The sequence below is a fragment of the Lontra canadensis genome, unplaced genomic scaffold (genome assembly GCF_010015895.1).
Source record: "Lontra canadensis isolate GAN:19392208 unplaced genomic scaffold, GSC_riverotter_1.0 scaffold1, whole genome shotgun sequence".
NCBI classification, from domain to species: domain Eukaryota; kingdom Metazoa; phylum Chordata; class Mammalia; order Carnivora; family Mustelidae; genus Lontra; species Lontra canadensis.
In genome coordinates, this window is record NW_022630995.1 from 56,750,774 (window position 1) to 56,770,377 (window position 19,604).

Genomic DNA, 19,604 nt, shown 5'->3' on the forward strand with positions numbered 1-19,604 from the left:
CGGGAGAGGGGGTGGGAGAGGGAGAAGCAGACATCCTGCCGATGTGGGGTTCAATTCCAGGACCCTGGGATCATAACCTGAGATGAAGGTAGTTGCTTAACCGACTGAGCCACCCAGGTGCCCCATATTTCACCATTTCATGATTGATACAATCATAACTCCCATTTGGTGTTTCATTTGAGCCAAGCAATGTGCTGAGTGGTTGGCAGACATTATCTCATTTAATTCTGACATAAACCTGAGGTGGGAATTGTCAGCTTCATCTCACAGAAGATATAAACCAAAGGTTAAGAAACTTGGATCAGTTGTAATTTGAACCTAATGTTGCTTGACTCCAAACATTCTTCATGATTCTCTCTTCTCTTTCAGAGTCATGTGTGTAGTTACACACTCACACACTCGTGCGGGTGTATACATATACACCCCTACATATACATGCTACACCTACAGACACATACAAGTTGTGATTACACTGTGTCTTCCATTTTGGTGTCTTTTATTTATCTATCTATCTATTTATTTATTTATTTTAAAGATTTTTTTTTTTTAAAAGATTTTATTTATTTATTTGACAGAGATCACAGGTAGGCAGAGAGGCAGGCAGAGAGAGAGGAGAAAGCAGGTTCCCTGCTGAGCAGAGAGCCCCATGCGGGGCTCGATCCCAGGACCCTGGGATCATGAGCTGAGCCGAAGGCAGAGGCTTTAACCCACTGAGCCACCCAGGCGCCCTATTTTAAAGATTTTATTTATTTATTTGACAGACAGAGATCACAAGCAGGCAGAGAGACAGGCAGAGAGAGAGGAGGAAGCAGGCTCCCTGCTGAGCAGAGAGCCTGATGCAAGGCTCAATCCCAGGACCCTGGGATCATGACCTGAGCCAAAAGCAGAGGCTTTAACCCACTGAGCCACCCAGGTGCCCTTATTTTTTAATTTAATATTATATGGTGAGCATTTTATGAGGTTAGTAAAAATGCTTTTAGAAAGTATTTGATAAACTTTGCTTTTTTTTTTTTTAAGTTAAATCTTAAGCAAATCAGTCTTGAAGCTCCATTTTCACTGACTGCTGGCCTTTGTCATCTGGCCTCCAGACCACCTCCCTGTGCAGTCCTCATGGTCCCACTGGGACTTATCCTTTAGTTTTTCCTCATCCATTTCTTCCTCATCAACCTGGGAGTAGAGGAAGCTAGGTATGCTGTGGTCACTGGGCTCAGAAGCTGCAGAAGAAACAAAGTGTCACAATGCTTCATTTCATGGTGGAACCTCATACAAGCATTACTCCACAGTCTGAGAGCCTTCCTTGCATGTATGTGTGTTTGTGTGTGTGTGTGTGTGCACGCGCGTGTGTGTGTGGTTTCATGTGAATAACTGTCTGGCTGAGAAGGCATTTTTCAAATCAAGAAATTTAAGGACAGGTTAAGCAATCGGGATAATATAAAATCTTCAGTGAGGGTTGCAACAAAAACTAGGGCATAAGGCACCAAACTTTTAGTAGAGTGCAAACTGTTCACATCTAAAGTGGAACAGATCACTGCAGGCTTCTGCAGCTCCGATATGCTAATGATATATTGGCATTCCCAGGGGGATGCCGAGTATGGAGTGATTCTCTCCACTGGAATAAGTGGAATTCTTATTCCACTGAGAACCTGTTGGTGTGGAGGCAGCCTCTTTAGCTGAGTCTTGTTCTGTGCTACAGTTTGGGAAATACTATTTTATAGGGTTTTTTGGTACAATGTTAATTTGGTAATTTAATGTCATTCAATAACTAACTAGTTCCTTGCTACATAAAGTATCGTCCATGGACTGGTGGCATCAGCTTCTAGGCACACCTTAGGAATACAGACTCTGCTCTCCCCTGCTCCTCCCCCCACTCCAATCCACAGATTTGGAATCTGCCCTGTGATAAGATTCCCAGGTCATACACAAGAGTATTCAAGTTTGAGACAGATGCCCTGCTATGAAGGACACTAAGTTCTTAATGAAAGGGAAGTCGCCTTACAGAGTTTCTCTGATGTCATAAAGTGTGTTTTATGGACATGTTAATTTAAGGTGCGTGAACACAGGAAGTAGAACATGTATTTGAATACTGCCGGCCACAGAGCATGGCCTTGGCAGGCATGTGCTGATGCCCTTTCAACAAGGACCCCAAACAACTGTGAGCCCCCTGGTTTCTAAGCCCTTTTTCTTTTCCTTTTTAGGAGAGCATGCATCCATCCCCTAGCATGTCCACATTTGGAATCAGAGCGATCCATGCAGCCACATCCCATTTAGCTAATAGCGAGGCCTCTAGAGAGGGGTTTCAGCTGGGAACACACAGCTAAAGCCCCTTTAATGGCCCAGTCAGCTGTCAGGGCTGTAAACACATTTCTTCCCATTCAGAGCCATTTGCCCCTCTCTGTGACCTCCTGTGGCTCTCGGACCCTGGCCACGTGGCCCAGATGGCATAATCCGTCAGGCCAAAGCAGGTGACAGTGGGGCTTGCTGTTAGGTAATCAGTGACTATAATTAGCTGGGGTGGAAGCGATAATGGGACCAACTGCAGGCTGGGGCCGGGGGAGCCCTGGGTGGGTGGAGTAGCGGCAGAGAGAAAGGCTTGCTTGCTCCACTCCCCTGTCTTCCTTTCCCCCTCCAGATGATGTTTACAGCACATGGAGTGGGTGCATGTTTGGGCGAGGCAGACACTTCATCCTCAATGACGAAGGTCAGGGCTGAGCGCTAGCAATTTAGTAAGTGAGTGGTCTGGCAGCTGACCAATTTTATTTCAAAGAAGCCATTTCAGAAATCTATGTTTCAGTTTGATAATTACTTGGCTACAAGGACCTTGTGGGACCAAGGGCAGGGGAGGTTTGTAGAGGACTGGAACATGAGTCTTGGGGGTCAGACACAGGCATTCTGATCCTGCTTAGCCACCCACCAGCTGGGGAGCCTCAGGCTGGTCAACCAGCCTCTCTCTGCCTCCAGCAGAGCAGGTCACACCAATCCCCTCGTGGGTCCTTTGTTGGGGTTAAGTCAATAGCACTGTCAACACAATATGGTCTGAAACACACCTGACACATCACCTGACACGTGGTTGGCACTCTGAAAATAGTTTTCGTCTCCTCTCCTTCTCAATAGGTATGACTGTGTACGTGATGTCAGTAAAATAGAACCAACCAACTAAAAAAATCACTCATAACAAGCCAAATAAGGTCTCTTTGATAATAGATGACATTTAGTTATGTTTATCAAAAAAGCAGCTGATAAGTGAAATTGGCTTTGGTTGGAACTTCTATCAGGAGAACAGTCCCTGTATTTTGTAAATCAAAATGAAAGAGATGGGGGAGGGTGGTCAACTAAGAAACACTGAAGCATTGTTTGTTGTTTGCCATTGTGTTGCTGGTAGCTGGTGGCTGCTTTCTGACACAGCACATCTTGTGGGGTTTACCGGAAACGAAAACATCCTGGAAGCTTCTTCACTTTGGGTTAGTTGAAGTCATAAAATAAAATGTATCCATCTGTCATCTATCCTGCCCCTTCCCCAGAATTATTGTTTTCTTCTTTTCCCTCCCTTTATTAAAAGAAAAAAATATATATATAAATATCCTCAGAGAGGCAAAAAGGAAATAAAACCACCTATATAATTCCAGAAATGACCAGTTAATCATTTGGATATCTGTTCTTCTACATCCCTCTAAACACATATACACGTATATCATTTTTTTCATCAAAATAGGTCACCTGGTCTCCTGGCACATGGTTTTTTCTTCCTGACTTGATATTTTGAATCTTATTCTATACGTATAACTATTAATCTATGTCAATAGGCATAGTTCTAGAACATAATTTTTTCCCAGATTTTCTATTAGTGACTCAATTAGCAAAGAATTCTACTCATCTTTTTCTACTACCTTTTTTTTTAATTGGGATAATTCACATACTATGAAATTTACCCTTTTAAAGTGTACAATTAATTCAGTGGTTTTTAGCGACAAGTTTGGACAATCCTGTTTCTGATTCAAGAACACTTCCATCACCCCCAAAAGAACTCTCTTTATTCGTTTGCAGTGACTCCCTGTGCCCTCCTTCCTCTAGCCCCTGGCTGGTAGTAGCTAGTACTGTAGAGATGGCATAAGTGATTGAACCGCTTCCTCGCCATTGCATTTATACATTGCTTATGACTACATATGACTTCAGACAATACTGTAATGATCACTCTGGAAATTTTGGTCCAATTAAATTATATTTCTGGGCTATGTTAGAAGTAATATACAGACACTATTTTAATTTGAAAATGAGTATTACATTTTTGGATGATGTGGTTTTGGGAAAATTTAGAATTAAATCTCAAAATCTGCCGAATTTATAAACATTCTTTGGGGATTTCCCGAGTGTGGTCATTGCAAAACTGCTTTTGCAAATACTGCCTGTGGAGTTTGCCAGTCGTTGGAAGTTGTGAAATGCTATTACTCCGCAGTTTCACAGCAGAGGCTGATTCCTGACTCCCCCTCCTAGAGTGACAAAGCTGTGTTTTGTTTTGTGTCTCTCTGAGCAGCATTAGGACCTTGTAGAAAGAGGGCAGGCAGAAGAGCATGGGCTGGAACCAAGTCTGTTCTCAGTTTCTAGGAGGGATTTTTAAAATTTGATTTAAAAAAATAGAACTTAATCTGATATAAAAGGAATTTGGAAACTATATTTTAAAAACCTTACATACATTTGTATATGTAGACCATATTTAAAAATTCAAAATTCATTCCAGTAACAATAATGATAATTATTATAACGACTCCCATGAATTAGGAAGTCATGCGTCTTTGAGGACCAGGTGTGGTGCTAAGTATTTCATATGCATTATTTCATTCAACAACTTGTGAAATCATCCATAGGATTGTTTAAAAAATGGAGGTTGGAAGTATTACACAACCTAATGATGGTCAAGCAACAAGTTATTCTGGAATCAGTTTGGCCGGTCCATTGTCCCTCAGTAATTTATCCCTTCCCAGAGCTTGACTCACACTCCCTGCACAACCTGCCCCACCCTGTCTCAACGCCAAAGCCAAGTTCTGCAGATCTTCCCTGAGATCCTACGCTTAGAAACAACCAGGGGAGTCCTGTGCCCTAGTAGAGAGAATGTTGTTTGGGTCTTGGTTCTGTCACTTACCTTGCCACTATGGGCAAGTTACTTAACCACTCTGTGGCTCAGTTTCCCCATTGCATGAAGTATGAAATGAAACTGTTAATTGTGCTCATGTGCTTCAAGATTGCCATGGAAGAGTTGGCTCAGCCTTGAGGTGACAGCACTGAGCCTGTCCCCTGAGGTCTTTACAGAAGAGGCAGTGGTGTTCAGCTAACCCTACCCCATTATTTCACACTGGGGAAAACAGAGGACTAGAAAGAGGAAACACATGCCAGCAACAGAATCTTTATAGTGATTTTACAAAATGATCTGTTTGGTTTCTGGTTGTTTGTCCAAAGCAGAGACTATGATGTTGTAGTAAGCAAGCCTCCAAGCCTCTTTTCCTGCAGTCCATGCTCACTGGATTCTTTTATTTAGTCCTTGGTCTCATCCATAGCATGGAAATTACTGGGATCCACTGTGTGTTTGAGCCCCAGCTAGTTAGGCACTGTATTCTCAGTACATTCTGAAAATTGTCTTGCAAGGGATACCGACTCTTACTCATTCTACAGATGTGGAGAGTGAGACAGAAAAAAAGAAGCCATGCCAAAACCCAGACATATATGAAGGGACAGAATTGAGGAAAATTGCATCATGGTCAAGAGCTCCGCATTAGCTCATTGCATAGCCTTGGGCCCGTTCCTTAACCTCCTCCTGTCTCCATTACTCCAAAATGGAGTAATGACAGGAACTATCCTAAAAGGATGTGGCAAGAGTTATTAATGCTTGTAAAGTGCTTCAGAGAACGTCTGGCACATAGTATGAGCTCAATAAATGTCAGCCTTACACAAAACTAAACAAAACACGGTATGGTTTCATCAGCTTCCAAACCTTGTGTTCTCTGCTACTCCCAGATGCATCAAAAGAAACTGGGGGAATTGAATTCATACTAAGAAACCCCAAAACGATTCAGGATTGCAGGGCATTCGAAAGTGTGGCCTAGTTAGAAAGCACACTCACCCACATACACACACACAGTTACTTTTAATAGCTGGTAAGAGCCAGAGAAAATCCAATTACAGATGAATCAATCGATTAAAAAGAAAGGGGGCTGAAGAAAGGAAAGAATGCTGGAGAGACACAGAGCCAAATTACAGCTGGGTAATAGAATTACGGGTCTGTAGAAGGAACTGGGAGAAATCACAAAGGCATAAGGGCTGAGGACTCCTCCACAGCTCTGTAATGATTTCATTCTTTCTGGACCCCTTGAATCCAAAGAGCCCTGACTGGGCCAGCACCCCCAACAATGAAGCACATAGGAAATGACCAGAATTGTATTTGGCAAATCATATTTTTGCAAAGAAATAAACCATGTGTGGCCTCTGGAACAAGAGGATTATGTTTGGGTTAAACAGATGTTCAGGGTTAAGGATGAAAGCACAGAACCCAGATAATCAGTCCTGGGAGGGGAAGGTGAGAGTTGTGTCTTTGGTTTGGTAAAGATGTAGCTTTAGCTCCCGATTTTCTGTTTCCTAAGAAATTTTGTCTTTGCTCTCAAAGAAACATCTCATTGTTAACAGAATCTCCCTCTTGCATGCAAACACTTAAAAAAAAAAAAAAAGAATCCCACGTGCATTTTAAACTTTATTTCCTATTTTGGTGGGAGGGGGTGCAGAGAGGGAGGTGGGCTGTTAATCCAGCAACAATCTCTACAGCTGTGTCTATTATTGGTGGGTTCTAGAATAACATCCGTTTCTATGTATTTATGGAAAGGCGTCCTTAACTAGGCCACATAAAGAGCCAACGCATCTATAAATAAATTAAGGCGGCTGCAAGGCGCGGGCGGCTGCCCCTCTGGCTGTGGCCTCTTTGGCCCTGGCGCGCAGCTGTCGCCTTTGTGCCCGGCCAGGCTTGTCCCACCAGGATGGGATGCGCTCACTCCGGGGCGGGCGGGGCCGCGCGTGCGGGGCGGGGCGCACCTTCCCAGGCCCGCCTTGGGCTTGACACCAGTGCGGAGGGTGGTCTTCTGGTGGCCCAGGGTTGGCCACACTGGCTCTCGAGTCTCTGGCTCCGCTAGGCCAACCAGCGCAGGTGACCAGGCAGCAGTCCGTTCATGGGAGCAAGGTGCACCCAGCACCGGCTCAGGCTGTATTTAACAGATGGTGGTGTTGAGATTGGGGGTGGGGCTAAGGGCGGGGGATGGTACAAAACAACTCAACTCCAGCCACAAAATAACCCCGGATTTGTAAAATTAAAAGGTGGGAAGAGTCATGGGAATGAGGAGAACTTTTTTCCAGAATTTGGCAGCCCCATCCTTTCTTCCTACCCTAGGATGCGTGCTCCTACCAGGCTACTCCCTCCCAACAGAAATGAAGAACATAGAGTTATAGGGGCAGGTCTTTCCTGTGCACTCACTTGGAGACTGGAAAAGAAGAAAGCAATCCTTGTCACAAGAGAAATGAAGCAAAGAGCTTCTATTTACTTCGTAATCCTTTGTGGATTTCCTGGGAATCTTGTGCTGGGAATGACCTCACCAAAAGCACCAGTCCTTGGACCTGCAACGACAGTAATTCCTGTTCAAAAAGCAGAATCTCAGGTTCTCCAGCTCCACTGAATCAGAAGCTGCTGCAATTCAGGATTCCCAAGGGGTTATATGCACAAGCCGTTTGAAAAGCTGTGGTCCACTAGTTCTTACCCTGGCTGTGCATTAGAATCACCTGGAGTTATGGGTTGAATTGTGTCCTTGAAAAAGATGTTGAAAGTCCTAACCCCCAGTACCTGTGACTGAGAACTTGTTTGGAGATAGGGTCTTTGCACATGATCAGTGTCATTAGGGTGGGCATTAATCTAATATGACTTATAAAAAGGGGGCATTTGGACACAGAGGCAGACATGCATACAGGCATAATGCTGTGCGATGATGAAGGCAGAGATTGGAGTGATACATCTATAAGAAAAGGCATGACAAATATTGTCAGTAAACCATTAGAAGTTCAGAGAGAGCCATGAAGATTCGTCCTAACACCCTCAGTAAAAACCAACCTTACTAATACCTCCATCTCAGATTTCTGGGATCCACAAATGGGAGACAATGAGTTTCTTTTCAGTTAACCCATACAGTTTGTGTTACTTTGTTATGGCAGCCCTAGCAAACGGACATACCTGGATACTTGTAAGACAAATCCAGGTTTCTGAGCTATATCTGACATGTTTGCAGTCAGAATACACAGGGGTGGAGCTAAAGGACCTGCATTTTTTTTTTCAAGATTTTATTTATTTATTTGACAGAGACAGAGATCACAAGTAGGCAGAGGCAGGCAGAGAGAGAGGAGAAAGCAGGTTCCCTGATGAGCAGAGAGCCTGATGCGGGAATCGATCCCAGGACCCTGGGATCATGACCTGAGCTGAAGACAGAGGCTTTAACTCACTGAGCCACCCAGGTGCCCCTGGACCTGCATTTTTCAAATGTCCCTTGGATAATTCTGATGTAGTTGGTAGTGTGGGAATGAGTGGGCGTGCCCACATATCTTGTAGTAGTTGCTTCATTCTTATAGCATCCTTCCCAAGAGTAGATGCTTTTGTGTACCAGTCTTCTTGTAAACTTCTGGTGATGGGGAGCTTATTACCTGACAGGGCAGGCTGATCCATCATGGAATGTTTCAGTTGTTCAGAGAAATCTTTAAATAGAGCTAAAATCTCCTCTGATTTTCTCTATTATAAAACCTGAATGGAACCCCTGAGAGATTGAGTAACTTGCCCAAGGCCATACAATCCGTATGGGACCTATGTGGATTTGAATCTAAGCAGTTACCAGAGTTCATCCTTCTGTGATCACTTCAGTGACTCAGATGGCCCAAAGGCTTATGAAGGGCCATGACAGCTGTGGTGGTAGCAAGACCTCCGCCAACCCTGAGAGACTCAGAGACCCAGTGTCCCTCCCTGATACTTACCCCTAAGATGGGAAGGTGGGGTATGAGGTTAGAGGAGGGAACTGGCTTATGGGATTTGCTATATGTATATCCAGAACCTAGGCGAATTGAGTGGGGAGGCCAGGGTGTGGATTTCATTCTTATGTCAGGGCCTACTTCTGATCCTAACTCCCTGCATGACTTTGGGCATGTCTAGTGCTCTCTGGCCCTTAGTGTTCACATCTGTGAAATGGGGATAATAGATGATGCCTTTCCTACTTTGAAGCAGCCTTGAGGGGTTCCAGTAGGATCACACACAGGAAAATGCCTTATGAAGCACAGATGTGATTATTATTAGCATGAGAAGAGAAGTTAGGTGTTTCCATGAAAGACTCTTCTCACTAGGGCAACTTTGGCAGTTGCTCTTCTTAATCAACCATTTGACTTCTGCTCAGTTTCTAACAAGCCATATCTAGGCTTGAGTGGAAGTGTGTGTAGGGAGGATTATTCAAAGGTAAGGCCTTGTAGAGAGCCATAAGTCTGGCCATATATTTCCCTCTTCCTGGATGTATCCCATAATGGACCCATTTTCCAATACCAAGAAAGGCATCTCCTTCTCTTTTGAAGACATTGCAACTGAGTGGCATTTTCTTGGGGTCAGGGCTCCCTGTCCCTTTCCCTAGAAATCTAGATTACCCCCACTGTCTGGACCTGGCTCATTGATCATGGTTCAGTAGTCTTGATACTGTTATTTTTCTCATCCCCACTTTTTCTCATCGATTTCTTTATCAGTTGTTTCTGCAAATATTCCCTTAGGGCTTACTTTGGCCCAGACTTACTGCTGGGCACTGGGAATATGGAATGGATTAAGATGAGTTCTGTGTTCCAGGAACTCAAAAGCAATCCCATCTAAGGTCTGTATGTGGTTCAGCTTCCCAAAGCTGTTCACAGGGCCTCACAGTGAACATTTTCCTCCTTCTCCAATTCCTTTGCAATATGGTAGACCAGGAAGAGATCACTGCTGAGGCAGAAGCTCTGTTTGCCTCCTTGCTCTGTGACTTTGGGCAAGTCACAGCTTCTGTGAACCTGTTTGGTCCTCTGTAAAATGAGTTCAACAATAGCAATGTGAAATAAGATTCGGTAAGAATTTATTATAAGCCAGAGACCATTCTAAGTGCTTAACTTATATCAACAATTAACAACTATAAGAGGTAAATGTTATTGGTGTCTTCATTTTTCACATGGGGCCACTGAGGCACAAAATCTTTACTAATTTCCTAGGTCAAAAAACTAAGTCTTTGCAGAACCAAGAGATAAGTACAGGTTCTCTGGTTCAGGAGGTTGAGTTCTTAACCACTGTCCTATCCTGTCTCCCTAAGCTGACCATCACCAGACTTTGCCTGAGGGAGCATGTGAACAGGCATAGCACTCTGTGAAGTGCTACCCAAATGAACACAGGATGAGGCGAAGGTGAAGAAGATGATGATGATGATGATGATGGAGAAAAATAGACTTCGTCTTCAGTGAAGGAATGAAATTTCTTACAGGGTCTTATCTATCCACAGATGGATTGAGGGAGGGAGAGAGAGAATTACACACAGATGACATAGTCCTGTATAACACAAATTGGTATGCCAGTACAAAGTTGAGGAAATGATGCTGCCATGTCTGTTTTCACCCCAGCAAAAGTCTAAGGTTTTATTCTCTGGAGAGGTCTCTGAACTTCAGCATACCAGGCACATACCCTAACCTTAGCCCTAACATGGACACTAACCCTAGATCTGAGAGGAAAAAAGGTCGATGTGGCATGAATATATATATAATGGGATGTTGGAATATTCCTCAGTCATATAAAACTGAAATCTTGCCATTTGCCATGACATGGGTGGGGCTAGAGAGTATTACATTAAATGAAATAAGTCAGTCAGAGAAAGAAAAATACCACATGATTTCACTCATATGTGTAAATTAAGAAACAAAACAAATGAGCAAAGGAACAAAAACAGGGAGAGAGAGAGGCAAACCAAGAAACTGACTCTTAACTCTCTTTTTTTGTTGTTGAAGATTTTATTCATTTATTTGAGAAAGAGAGAGGGAGAGAATGAAAGAGAGAGAGCATGAAAGGAGAGAGGTCAGCAGGAGAAGCAGACTGCCTGCTGATCAGGGAGCCCAATGTGGGACTCAATCCTGGGACTCCACGATCATGACCCAAGCCAAAGGCAGTCACTTAACCAATTGAGCCACCCAGGCACCCGAAACTGACTGTTAACTCTTGAGAACTCACTGCTGGTTACCAGAGGGGAGGCAGGTGTGGGGTGGGGGAAATAGGTGAAGGGGTTTAAGGGGGGCATTGTGATGAGTACCGGCTGATACATGGAAGTGTTGAATCACTATATTGCACACTCAAAACTCATATTACACTGTAGGTTAACTAGTTGGAATTTAAATTAAAGTTAAAAAAAAAAAGGTGAGGGAATATAGGCTCCGAGAGGTAATATGCCTTGTCCAAGGTCAGTCAGTGACAGAGCTTGGATTTCACCCAAGGACTGTCTGATTTTGAAGCCAGTGCTCTTCTGACATCTCTCTACTCCAGGGCAGACAGAAGTCAGCAGTTCTGGTCTTTAGTTGAAATTCAGTCCTCTCTCCTGTTCCTGCCTCCATTTGTCAGCTAATTGTGAAGCAATTTCTATACTCATGGAGAATTCAGCAAGAACAAGGCCATAATTCCTTCCTTTAGGGAGCTGAAGCCTTAAAGTATTATATAATCTTATCTCCTGTGAGGAACAAGACTTACCTAAGGAGTCCCCACTTTCAAAGAGAAGGAGAAGCTTCTCTCCTCTTCCCCCCTCCCACTCTCCTATTTGCTAAAATCTGGATTTATTGGTGGCTTCCACCAAATGGACTTGATCTGTACAACCTGAAGGTCAGTTTAGCAAAGCCAGACAGGCTGTCTCCTTTCAACCTCAAGGTCTCAGAGGAATAGGTAAAGTAAACATAATGTTATTCCCAATTTCTTTGTTGCTGAAGAAGATTGGCTTTACACTATTATGTCCTGGGCTACTTCTAAGACGTCACATGTTACAAATCAGAATCAGGCCAGTGTGTGTGAAGTGAATGATAGTGGAAAAAAAAATGCACATCAAACAGGTCAGTATAATAGTGATCAAAATAAAAGGGACTTTTTTCCTTCCAAGGGGGACATGTACAGATTTAACTAAACACAAGCAAACATGTCCAGGGAAAATTTAGGGCTCAAGATAGTCAGGCAAGCTTCATTAGAGAGTAAAAGGAAAACAGGACCTATTCATCCCTATGTTGTGCTAGGCAGTGAGGCTAGACCCTACCCCTGCATCATCTCATTTAATCTTCCTGGAAACCCTAAAATGAATATATTATTATAAAACAGAGATGAGGATTATTTGAGAGGATGTATGTAAGACACTTGGTCCATTGCCTGCTCAAGCCCATTACTTGTTCAGTAGTGATGGGCGTTATTACTTCTGCTTAAATTCATTTGACAGACAAGGAAGCTAAGGCTTGGAGAGATTTGGAAAATTGTCTGTAAAATTATGAGTGTAAGGAGTGGCAGGCAGGAGTCCGACACAGACCTATTGGGTCCCAAGGATCACTCCAACTCTTCCTGCAGTGCATGGTGCCACCAAGCTGCATTTTTTTGGAGGAAGGACAAAAACAAGATATTTCTTTTACTAACTTTTCTAAAAAAGACCTGCAGTTCTGATTCCCGTGGTCTAGCTCTGTTCCTGACCTGTGTTTTTCTTTTCTCCTCTGATTATCTAGTCTCAATTAGAAGCCACCATATAGTTTCTTTTGTGATCCCTGGTTAGCTCCAGTCTTAAAGGAAACCAGAAGACCCCATCACTATCAACCATTGTCATTATCATCTGCTACATGGCTTTTCTCAATCCCCAAGCTAAGCGGGTCCTTCTTGTCATTGTGACTCATACCTATCACCTGTCCCTCGCCCTGGGGCCAAACAGGGTTATGAGTCATTCTGGCTTCTGACAGTCTCGAAAGAACTATAAATTTAAGTCCAACCTTTCAAGGTCAAGTAGCACCATACTTTTTTAAGCCACACCATTGTGGTTGGCACACGCCTTCTCCTTCAGCCAAGGAGAGCTCCATGCCTCTATGGGTTTTTCCTTTTTAGGTAATTGCTCCCTCTTTGTCCCACCCTGAGATAATCCTCAGTCAGTCAAGGGGACACTCCTGGATCAGAGGTCAGGTCACAGATGTTCTAGGGCTGAGATCACAGGTGTTTTCTGGGTGTTGGAGAAGAATTAGAGACTGGAAACCAAGTCCTATGTCAAGTGCAGCTTATTAGGAGTACCAGCAAAAGCAGGGACTCCCTTAGTGCTGGGTCATTAAAGGCCATTGGCCCTGTGGCTTCAGAGACAGGTTATAATTAGCAGACAGCTCATCCTGGAGGGAAGCAGAGAATGAGCCTCAGAACCGGTCCTCCAGCCTCTGGTTTGGCATCCCTCCAGCCTGCCCCATTGTCATGTCACTCTCATGCTTAGGATCTTTAATAACTTCCCTTTAACATCTATTTAACAAGAGGAAGAATATTTATATGGTTTAAATGGGATGGAAAACGCATACACACACACACACACACCTTCTTTCCCCCTCTGCCTCCCTGCTTCATCTGACCCACTTCTCTTGGTCTCTAAGTTTCAACTCTGCTGTTGTCTCTTCTGATTTCCCAGGCTGAGCTAGGCGTCTGCTCTGTGTATTCCTCACGCCCTCTGGGCTTCCTGCAAGCCCAGCCCTCACTGCACTTCCTTGCACTTTGCTTTTCTATTTAATCATCTATCTTCTCAACATTGCAGTAAGCTTTTCAAAGGACAAGACTCTGCACAAACTACATAGTAGGTGTTAGAAATGATGGGTTGATATCACACAGTAGGATGATGGAGAAAGTTACCTGTGTCTCTTTTTATGCCACTGTAGATTTCATTAAAAATGAAGGAAAGATGTCCCTTTCTGTGTTATTGAAGATCTGAATTTTCTTTACCCTTAATGAAGGTAATAAATAGATTTTTTGGGCTTCAGGGCTAAAAAAAATAAAGCGGGCATGCCCTTCTTTAATTCAGTTTCATGAAATTTAGTTGAAGGTACAGACCCATTGAAGTATAGTCTAAAGTGGAGAAGGACTTCTTCAAGGTTCGAAGAGAGTGGAAGCCCAATCAATGTGATGGTTTTGTCTTCTCAGATATTGTCAAGGCCAGGGTTGTGGGCATGTTCGGTGAGTTGCTCCAACTAAAAGACAGTTGATGGCCTTCATGGTGATCTGAGGCCTGAACGTTAAGAGCAGTGATCTCAGGAGCCCTGGCAATATTCCTTGTGATTGGGGTGGTGTAGAGGGAGAGTGGCTACTTGCCCAACCACCACTTTCTAGTGGGACCATGATAGTTGATCAAAGAGTTACAAATAGTAGCATTAGAGATTGGAAATGAAGTTGTGGTCTCCTTACCAGCCCACTCTCTGCCCACCATTTTCTTGGGTTTAGTAAGCTCATTATCCAAATGAAAGGGAATGATTGAAGGTGGGGATGACTGAGATTGAATTTCATTGAAAAGTAAGGGTTTTATGGGGGTATTTTTGGATCACAAAGAATCCTCATGAACAAAGAAAGCGAACCACTAGTCTTGCAAATGAATCAGCTGGAATGATCCAGTCCAGTAGGCATATATGAACACTGGCTTTAGGTTTGGGGCTAGGAATATCATGGTGGATAAGCCATGGCCCCTTTTCATGGTGTTCACTTACAGTCTATGGAGTAGACTAGATGGCCACACAATCAGGGATTTCACTATAACTTGGTCTAAGTTGAGGAAGAGAGAAGCACTGAAGGGAGGAAGGCTTATCCTGGGCTAAAGAAGCAAGGAAGGTTTTCTGGAGTATATGGTATTTGAACTGATCCTCTGAGGTAAAAATGAACTAAATTTGTGATAAAAAATAAGGAGGGTATTCCAAGCATGGGTGACAGAAAGAGATGGAAATGTGAGTGAACAATCCTCAGTATGAGGAGATCTATATGTAGTTGGATGTTGCTGGAAGATGAAATGTGTGAGCTTAATGGTGAAAGATGAGATTAGAAAGTTGACAGGTCCTGAGTCAGATAACCCTGTTCTAGATCCCAAGGATGATGAGCAGAAATCACAGAGGGTTTTAAGCAGGTCACATTTCAGCTTTAGAAAGATAGATTAATTAATGCAATGCTGTGTTCTATTATAGATAAATCCTAAAACCTCAGTGGTTTAAACAAGATTATTTCTCCCAAGTGTCTAAGCCAATTGGTGGCAGTAAGGAGTCTGCTAAGGGTCTCAGGTTGACACTGAATCTGTCCTTTTTAACAGAAGGGTCCCAAAGCCATTAACAATGGCTTCCAAGTCATTAACATCATTTCCAGCAGACTGAGGAAGGAAGCTGAGAAGGTTTTTGCAGAAAGTTTTTAAGGATTAGGCCAGGCATCACTCCCGTCCATATTTCACTCTCCAGCACCCAGTTAGCTCAGTCACATCTCAGCAGCTAACAACAAGGCAGCCAGGCAGGTGTTACCAAGGTTTTGCCCTGGAGGAAGGGATACCAGTTTGGTGAATGGCTAGTCCATCTCTGCTCCAAAGCATCTCTTCGGATCAGCAAAAAATTGATTTAAAGGACACCAAACAAAGACTGTTGCATTCACCCATGTTACAGAGGATTTTAAAGGGGTAGAAATAGAGATTAGAGAGATGTTATAAGAATCCTTATAGAGATAGAACTGCCAGGCCTAGAAGTGTGGACTGGGGAGGAAGGATGAGAAAGAGGAAGGAGGTGACCCTGGGATTTCTGGTCTGGTTGATGATGCATTCTGGAAAGACCAGGAGTTACAGGAGGGAGGTGTGGAAGTGGGTGGAGGGATGGAAGTGAGTGGAGATGGCAAATATGGTTTTAGGCATGTTGAGTATGTATAGTTCATGGAACGTGTAAGTGGCCATCCAAATGACAAGCTGGGCTCAGAGAAAAGACCAGATTAGGGAGATGGAGGAGTAGGAAAGGTTAACATATACAAAGTCAAATTAATATGGGTTCCTTCACTAAGGCAGGGAAGAGACAAAAAGAAATGGCAGACAGGGAGAAGAACAGAACAGATTCTCCAAAAGATCCAAACCATATAAACATTCTGGACAATGTCACATGCATTTCTCCTATAGAGTGTCTTTACTTGAGTACATGTGTGTTAGTCCTCGCCAGGGGCCAGGAGCTATGCTTTGTGCTCTCAAGGAGCTCAAAATTTGCTGAAGGCAAATGGTTGGTCTCTCATAGATGGATCATCCCCACAAACAGGGAAAAGTTTCCTATCCAAGGTCAACTGTGGGTCACCAAAGTTGTAGTAGTAGAAAGATGTATGATGTAGTAGAAAGAAAACAGGCTTCAGAGGCAAGAAGTAAAATATGCTACCTAATAGTGGTAGGCCTTGGGTGATAATATAGATTCTCTGAGCTTTGCTTCTTTATTTATTAAACAAGAGCAATAAGAGTAACATTGGGTACACTAGGGGTAACCTGCAATAATGGGAGTTATTGATATTAAATATGCAGTGTTCCATAATAATGGCAAGATGATGATGATGATGATGATGATGATGATGATTGCAGCTAATAGTGGCTACTATGTGTTAGGACTATCTAAGCACTTTACAAATACTCTGTTAATCCTCTTAACAACCCTGTGAGATAGAATTATTATATTTTTTCTTTTGACAAGTAAGAAAACTGAAGCAGAAGAGGCATCGGGCTTGAAGATATAACTGCTTCTGGATGGGCAACATTGAACACATCTCTGAGAATAAACAACTGTAGGAGATGGGGGGTGGATCAGAAAGCACTCACTGTCCACTGGGAAGGAGCCTGGAAACAGAAAATGATGTGAGGTGTTAAAGTGTGTGGAAATGGGTGGGAGAGAAGTAGGAGACAAATGTCACTACTTAATATTTGGTCAGGGATGGCACAGACACCAAATGGCTCATGTGTTCATTCAGCTATTCACTGTCCTCTTATTGATCATAACTCTGTGGCAGGCCATGGGTTGGGCTCAAGAATGCCCCCCACCCCCGACTTCCAGAAGCTTCTAGTTGATTCCAGGAAGGGCAGAGTGATGGGTGGGCAGAAATCTATAAGAACTTTTCTTTTCTTTCTATCCACCCTATAATGGATGCATAAGTAGTTTTTGTTTGTTTGTCTGACATCCATTTTCTTTCTTTTGTTTTTTTTTTAAATATTTTATTTATTTATTTGACAGAGAGACGAGAGAGCACAAACAGGTAGAGCAGCAGAGGGAGGGGGAGAAGCAGGTTGCCCACTCAACAGGGAGCCCGGTGTGGGGCTTGATCCCAGGACCCTGGGATCATGACCTGAGCCAAAGGCAGTCAGTCACGCAACCAGCTGAACCACCCAGGTGCCCCTTAATTTTTCTTTGGGGAATTACTCCTCAGCCATGCTGTGTAGACTCATAGGGTTGGCCAGATAACTCTCTCTAAAATTTGCTTTTGAATGGAGTGACATGGTGATGAGATGAGTCTGTACCTCCTTCCTCTAGACTCCAGCACTTTGAAGAGACTTTCCTTTTGTTCTTGGAGCTTCAAGGCCCTGAACTGCCCACTTTCCTTTCTTCATTGTGTGTTTACCCATATCACATCTCTATGTATACAGGTATATGTAACATACACACACACACACATTTTTTCCCCTTATATTGGACAATTGCTTTCTATTGCTTACAACCAAAGACATTTAATATACCCTTTTCTGACCATCTTTCAGCCTCGGTTTTCCACCTGTAAAATAGGAATGGTGAAACTTGCTACTTACCCTCTGGAGGTTGTATAGATTAAAGGTGTACGTCAATAAAATGCTTTCAGATGCTTGGATAAAAGTTGCTGGGGAACTACAAAGTCTCCATTCCCATTTTAGCTGTACTTTGAAACGGAGACTTTCTTTATACATCATAAGACAGCTTTTACCCCGAGAGGATATGTTCCTCATTTTACTGTCTCTGTAAACAGTTCAAGGATTGCTCCATACTTGCTGCGTTTCCAAAGCTACCACTGGAGATGAAAGCCCAGCTTTATTGAGCGTGCTATGCTACGGGGAGGAAATGTTTTCATTATTGCTATTGTATTAGTTAGTGATAAGGAAGTTGGCTCAAATTTTCAGGTTGTTGCTCTGTTAGTTCTTTAGGGTAAATATTTACATTCTTTCCTCAAATTAAAAAAATGTAAAAACCCCACCAATTTTAGAACAGAAAGAGCTGTATCATCTTAGAGTACTTGACAATTCTGAAAGTATATAACATTATACAAAACCATAACACCTTATAGGTTCTATGATATTTTATGATTTTCAAAACACTTATACTTTCCCTTGGACTGGTCTTGATTCTAGAGTATCCAACAGATGCCAACTACATATAAGACTTCTGAGTAATTAGTTTTAAGTGAACCATTTTTACAACATGCCAACATGAAAGTTGTACATTCTCATCAGAAAAAAATTGGAAATGCAGAAAGGTAGAAAGATAAAGAAAAATATATCAATATTTCAATGGGTTTGCTGCCCTAAAACAACCATTCATTAAATTTTCATGTGTACAATTTTCCTTTTTTTGTCACAATAATTTTATAAGTATTTCATGTTAGTTGATAAATTTGATATTCTGTGGCTTTTTTTCCTTTTATATAATATCATAATTCTAGCAGTTTTCTATTGCCACCCCAAGGCTCATCAGATTAAAATAAGAACCATCTATGATTGCTAATGAGTTCAGAGGTTAGCTGGAAGGCTCTTCAGGTCTGCTTGCACGTGGGCTTACCCATAGGTCTGTCATCAGGTGATTGTGGTGGAGTAATCTAACTTCTTTGGGGGTTCACAGCTACCTTACACTTGGTCTGTCATCCTGTAGGAGGCCAGCCTAGATTTGGATGTGTGGTAGTGGCAAGATTCCAAGAGAAAAAGAGAGAGACAGAGAGAGACAGAGCACAGAAGAGTGAGAGGTAGGTACAGCTTGTTGCTGCTGACATAAGTCATGAGGCCAGCCTGGATTCAGAAGCAGGGAAGAAAGCCCCTGCCTCTAAGGGGATCCCTTGTCATTTGTAATGGTCAGAGATACAGGAAGTGCTGAAGAGCCGTATCGAGAGTTTGCAGTCAATCCCCCGTAATAACAGAAGCACACTTCTATATTACTTCATAGACTTTTTAATGACTTTGTAGTATTACAAATGCCATCTGTGATGGCACCATCACAGATAATTTGAACATTTCCATATTTTAAGACATTTTGGACTTATCATTTTGTTTTCCAGGGTACAACACACAGGTTTGTAGAGAGAAAAGCCTTTCCACTTGAGCTTATTAATTTAAAAAAAAATCCCAATATAGAATCATAGAAATTAATATATTGTTTAAGAGTTTATAAATATTTTTATCCCTTTTTCCTTCATTATTGCAAAACATTTTGTGAGGGGCTCATACACATTACAGTCCACATCAGTAGTATACAAGTGCTCATTTCCCTGGCCGGCCACCAGGATTGAATACTTAAACCAA